The sequence below is a fragment of the Rhipicephalus sanguineus genome, chromosome 3, assembly GCF_013339695.2.
Source record: "Rhipicephalus sanguineus isolate Rsan-2018 chromosome 3, BIME_Rsan_1.4, whole genome shotgun sequence".
NCBI classification, from domain to species: domain Eukaryota; kingdom Metazoa; phylum Arthropoda; class Arachnida; order Ixodida; family Ixodidae; genus Rhipicephalus; species Rhipicephalus sanguineus.
The window spans coordinates 104,159,299-104,165,771 of record NC_051178.1 but is presented as its reverse complement, the minus strand read 5'-3'; the positions used below and the strand labels follow the sequence as shown (position 1 = coordinate 104,165,771).

General features: G+C 43.9%; 1 protein-coding gene across 1 annotated transcript in view; it reads right to left on the bottom strand.

Annotated features, from left to right (window-relative positions):
• The window catches only part of LOC119386884 (calcitonin gene-related peptide type 1 receptor), a 30,622-nt gene extending 24,582 nt beyond the window's left edge, over positions 1 to 6,040 (bottom strand). The window contains exons 1-2 of the mRNA XM_037654160.2: positions 5,929 to 6,040; positions 4,536 to 4,621 (exon numbers count right to left, since the gene is read on the bottom strand). The gene's annotated coding sequence lies outside the window, so the exon portion shown is untranslated. The remainder of the gene's footprint in view (positions 1 to 4,535; positions 4,622 to 5,928) is intronic.
• Between the last annotated feature and the right edge of the window lie 433 nt (positions 6,041 to 6,473).

Below are 6,473 nucleotides of genomic sequence, written 5' to 3'. Positions count from 1 at the left end.
AACACTTATTATGAAGGTAATAATATATTAATCTCAATAACAATGACTTTATGCATGCAATTCGTAAATGATAGTCCCAAATGAAGACTGGTAGCACGGTCGAAGTATTTCTCGCCTACCATTATTTTTTCATAAACTGTATCTTCACCATGCTTGATGAAGCATCCGAAAGTGGTGTCACAGCCGCATTGCATGTCTCCGCGAATTGACCAATAAATTAAAGTTTGTTCATGTAAGACGGCATGTTTTTTCAGCCATTGCGGCTACGAACATCGAAAGAACGCAATGAAGGTCCTGCGAATACTGTACCTCTTATTAGTTGTAAGAATTTACCAAAATGTATAGTATGATAGTTATTATTTGTATGAACTGACGTTAGTCATTTTTATGCTATACTAGTATTATGCTGCGGTACTGGTATGTTAACAATATCTCAGCCACCGTTGCTGGTAAACAGCCTTCTCGTTATTATTTATTTTTACTATCCCTTATTCTTTATTCTTTAGTCATTCTCCGTATAAAACCAAAGGGTTCTAAAGGTAGAATACATAGACGCGTAAATAAAATCATATAAAATGCATCTTCCATATTTGCGCTCACTGTATACGCCCGCTTGCCCAGAACTTGAAGCACATACCCCCAGCCAATCGACACGAAACCACTTGATGGCTTTGTCTTCGTCGACGAATGCAAGTACCAGGAGCGTGTGCAAGTAAAGGCCCTCGCAGAACATCCACAGTAGTTGCAGACAGGAAGTGCTGCGTCACCACGTGCAGAACCTGACACCAACTCTGACGTAGGCAATGGATAGGAGAAAATAAATTGCTTCTTTCTGATCAGGTTAGATTCAGTGTTGGCGCTTGATATATTAAAAAAACATGCGTCTTTGATCTCGTCTCCCCGGGTTCAGTTCGATTACATGTGTTCCGCGACGACTTGCACGTACCAGAGTATCCAGCAGAAGTTGCTGACAAATAAACGATGTGAACAAGTTCTTATGAATAGTTATTCTCTTGCAACGAAGCGATCTGCAAGGAGAAAATTAATACATTCGTTGACTTGAAAGCGTGCACTTTGCAACTCAAGTTGCTGTAAAAACGAATTCATGAAAGTAGAATGCAGGAAGATGAGTAGTTCGGCAGGGGAAATAGCTGAAGCTCAATTATTTAGTTTTTTTCCGACGCTGACCATTAGGAAGACCTGACGTCACCATCTAAGCGATCATTTGAAATTATCTGTACTGATGGCCAAGTGAATTAGACATGGTGATGATGGTGTTTTAGGCAGCTTTCAGATATGGCTTTTACTATGTTTAGCATCTTTATAAGAGGGCTTCTTTCTTACCAGTACATGCCGTGATTGTCTTGGTTTAATTATGTTATGGAGAGACCGAAATGTCACTTAAATAGCCTATAATTGGGGTAATGTATACATTGTGTGCATTGTTTACATGACAGAAGCTTGTAAGACACGATACAAATATTTATTTTTTGATAGATCTCTCATACCACTGATCCGAATGTTCAAAGATGACAGGTCTTCTCTGGACCCCAATAAAGTTTGCATCATCATCATCATTAACAACATCATTATAGATATGGGGAACTGCTCACCTGAAAGAGAAAAATATGATAAGGGACAAGGTGAGAGCCACCAATGATATCGTGTATCCAGCGACGTACAGCGAGTTCACCAAGTTGCCGTACTGCGAAGAGAGGGGACAATATTGAATGAACTCACTGAAAGTCTCGCTAGTTCTTTTCAAATTGGACTCGCTCGCGCTTAATATGCAATAATGGCGCCGGCCGACACGACCATATTGTGTAAGCCCAAGCGGAAACGAAATCCTCGCAAAACTTCGGCTGTTAGACTTTAGTGCGGCTATAATTATCGAGACACACCGAGCGAACATTCGCCGTCGGCGTTGGTGGGGTGGTCCGCAAAAGGTCCAAGTGTGATGAGGCTCTATGGTACCTCGCGCGGTACTCTGTGGAATCGAGAGAAAGCATGTTACAGAGGGCGCCGTCTTCTAAAATAGGGGGGGGGGGGGCGTGCAAGGAAGGGGACAGGCGAGGACATAAGGCAGGGGCGGTTGCTGATGAAGCGCGGTCCTTCTCATCTTGCCAGACCAGCCTGGAGCTCTCACGTGCTCCGCCCAGCAAAATGTCGTAAAAGGCGTCGCGCTTGCACTCCCTTGCGCGGTTACAAAAGTTGAGAGAGCCGACTTCGCTGCTGGCTTCGTGTTGAGTTCTTCGCCGACATCTCCGTGCGCCCAACGTTGCAAAGAAGCGAGAAGCAATGCGACACGTTTGCTCATTTCTGTTTGCGCTGTTCATAACGCCAGTGTTGCGAAAGCCGGTGCTCGCGCGCATCGAGTGAAGTGTGTCCATGCTTGCCCACGCGCACAGACACCATGTTTCTTCATTTAATTGGTGCGAGAATGCTTGCTGTAGTGTTTAAGGTCAGTAAAGCAACGAGCCTTTGTATAGCTATTTTATATGCATTGCTATCGCTGTCAGTACTTCGCATTTCTTGCAAAACTGTTCCTTTTTCAGAAGAGCATGCAACACACAACATGTTTATACAATGCAAAGGGATGCCACATGGCATGGTTATATCAGAAGGTAAAAAAAGCACTTATGACACGGACCTGTAGGTCGTGGGTGTCGACGCAAGCCGTGTAGTTGGACCAGACGTGACCAGTGACGGGATGGACAAACCAAGTTCCGTTGGAAGTGCACACCTTGTGCGCCTGCCCTTTCGCAAGTGAACGAGAATATGTGTATCCAGATCAGTGACAGTCGATGTACCGTAAGGCTGCGTCTGTCAGTACAGTGACGATTTACGCAGCCATGAACTCGGATACGAGTAAGCTGACTAATGTCTGCAGAAATTATATCGGTTTAAACGCTTACATGAATAAAGCGGAAGCGAGATTGGATGACCAAGCGAAGTAATGCGCTACTGAACTATTACTCGAGGCCTAATGCGAACACTGTGATTCTCGCTATGCTGCATAGTTCATTACAGAATAGCTGTAAAATGCCATGTCACACAATACATGCCCGGACGGTTTATTTTAAGCAGCGTCTGCGTACTTTATGATTGTGGCGAGCCTTTACAGTTTACTGAGGCCTCAGGTCATACTAGTTATAAACACTATCGTGATTTAAAGCTTCCTAGCTAAATAAAAACCGCATACCCACCTGACTGTTTAGCGCCGGCGTGAAAGAAACTTAAAGCTCAACGATTGCATGCATACTATATGTTAAATGAAGACTTTACTGTAAGTCGTGCTGTATTGTTTTATTGGAAGCCATCAGAAGCAGCGAGCAGCCGCAAACAGAAAAGCGGCTTCACATTCGCTTTACCTGCTGAAAAACGTCTACCGTTTTCGTACATTTGCCTCGTTGAACGATTGTGAAACTCCTTTGTCTGTGTGTGTGCGTGTATGTGCTTCCCTCCCTCCCTATCCCATTCCTCTCTTTCTTACTTTTCTGTCTCCCCTTCCCCAGTGCAGGGTAGCAAACAAGACATGTTTTCTGGTTAACCTCCCTGCCTTTCCGCAATACATTTCTCTCTTTCTTTATACCATGCCACAACAGCCGGCCCTCTGAAGCGGTGAAGCGGTGATCTAGAAGCGGTGATTTCCCCTCCAGAAATGGTGCAGCTACACATGGTTCAAGTAGCCAATAATAGGACGCAAGATCGGACTGGATTCCCCTCCCCCTGCTCGATACAATTATATTTCATCCTATATTCTACACTAATACAGATCTATTTCTGTTCATTACGTTGCGATTCAACTAAAATGACGCACTCACTGTACGGTACGAATCCGGCGACGAACTGGGGGCAAGGTGCGTACGCTGTGCGACCGGGCAGCGTATCGTTCCAGCAGCTCCACCCGTCCCAAGTTCTGGGACAAATAGACTCACTGACACCTGCAAGGTGCGAGGAGAAATTTATCATTCGGTTGATCAAGGTTATAGAGGAACATATTATGGAATATATCAGATTGGTAAGGATCTGTGAAGATGTATACCTAAGTGAGGAAGTGGTTTTAGGAGGACACTTTCGAGACAATCCTTGAAGCGGTCGATCTTCTCTTCTACGATTCCGTCCTCACCGCTGTGCAGCTTTTGTTCCCAGGGCACGTCGTCGCCTAGATCTTGGGCAATGTTATGTAAAAGCACCAGTTCGGAATCCTAGAATGAAAACAAATATGTTGCTAGGCACGCTTGCGTCCAACATTGTCTCTTGCATTACAAACACATGTCCAAAGAAACAAGTGTCGAAGGTTATGGAAATTTAACAAAGAACTTTAGATCTTTTAGCAACGTGTTTTTTGTAAGTGGTGTTTTCGTGCACAATATTGCACAAAAGAAATAAATCCCTGTAAGCATACAAGAAAAACAATATACGAGTCAACTGTTTAGTTACGATTATAGCAAAATGTGTAATGTTAAGTAAATATACTTCAATGTGACACTCTACCGAAAAGGCTTAGAAGGATTTCATGATGAGCTCCTTACTTCGGTGGGTGAGCTGGTACAGGATGTGTAGTCTGCAGCAATGCCATTCCATGAACCATTCAAGTGACAGTCATATTTCGCGGCCGCTGTTTCCGGGAGAACATGAAAAATATAAGACCGCTTTGAAATTAGTGATGTTCGAAACAAAAATATGCACTTGTTCTAGGTGCCTTATACAAACGCCAAGCGTGTACTTTCTTCGAGCTTTTCCACGAGAATCCTTTTTGTGAGTGTACCATAAAGCACAAATGTAGCGATACGCTATTGGCACAGCTTATATGTTGCACCTTGCTCCAAGTTTATACGCTTTGTCTGTGTTTGCGACGTCTTCACGAGAATGTGCATTTAGATAACGACATCCACTCTTTATATCTAGCTGGTGCAGTGTACAAGAGGTAGTGGTGGTCGTCGGCTTTCGTAGCACGAAAATATTGCTTCTTTGCATACATGCGCGGACCCAGGAGGAATTTATAGATGTCCTTCTCCCCCTCCCCACCCTTTACGTTTGTGTGGCCAGTGCCGTGCAGCGTGCGGCACGTGACAAACTCCTAAACGTCATTCTTCCAAGCTGTTGCTGTGTCGTTGGAAAAGGAGCACTCACTGGGACGTGAATATTATTTATACCAAGTAGGACTGAAAATTGGGCGAGTTGGTAAGGACTTATTATTATGAAACGGCGCTACGGAATAAGACGAAAACATAGAAGGCACACGAACACAAGTGCCGACTCTCAAGTGAAGTTTTCAAGGCTATTGTTATTGATCACAGTCATGCGTGCAATCATCATCGATCAGAATCTCCACGTCAGACCCCCCTCCCTCCCTCCTCGCTTTTGAAGAAACCCGGGATCCGAACCTGGTTCACCTGTATAACATAACTTGTATTAGCACGACAATCTTTACGTTGACTAATAGTACCAATGATCAGTGCACTAAATCGGCTAAGTTGGACACATAAAATTTTTTATGCCATTGTTTAATTAAAAAAAAAGCTTTCTGAATAGATAGAAATAATCTTAAAATCTAAAAGCAGCATCCGTCCAATTTTGAATGTTAAAATTCAAGGAGATCGAGTGAGCCTGAAGATTGTGGTTATAATTCTGCTACCATGTAACGTAACCAACGTATTAGTCAACCGGAAATACTAGTGGATTTCATGTGCGGAACTATTGCGATGTAGTTGTGGGCCTAGCTTAAGAAGACGGCAATTTCCACGGCTGAGTTTGTAAATGTCATTCGAAACTGAATTGTGACATCCTGAAGATGGTAACTGCTGTTGTTACTCTGCTACAGTTTATTCAAGGACGTGGTTTTCTTTAAGAAAAAATGAACAAATCGCAAAGCCGAGTAACGGTTGTCAACATGAAAGATGAGGTGTAAACCAGGCGACTGACCGAAAACATTCACTTGTCCGGGAAGGAGATGAGGACACGGCGCCCGGGCTTCGGCGCCCACTGGCGTCGGAGGCCAGCACTGCCAACCGTCGAACGTTCTGTTGCACCTGCTTCCTGTAGAATGGTTGACAGAAAAGGCTCAAATATATCATAACGTTGCATGCCCTGCCGCCATGTTTAGCTCTTTTATCATCAACAGTCTTTTCTCGTCAACATTCTGTTCATTTACCCCATTAGCACTATGGCAGAAGTACAGGTGAAGATGAAAGCTTGAAGAAGTGGAATTCATCTTACAAGAAGCGTCGCTAGAGCCATTGTTTCGACAAGGGGACATTTCTTCAAGTTGATGGCCAGGCGACGACGAGTACACTTTTCGAAAAGGTGGCTCTAGCGACTTTCGTGTTCAACAACTAGTCATCACTTTAAGCACTCCGGGACATATAAATGTGCAACGCCACTTTGTTTCATATATATTGGGGAAGTAACATTTCGAAGCGGCCAGTACAGCGTTAGAAGAACACCCGAGTGTAAGAAAAATCGAGTAT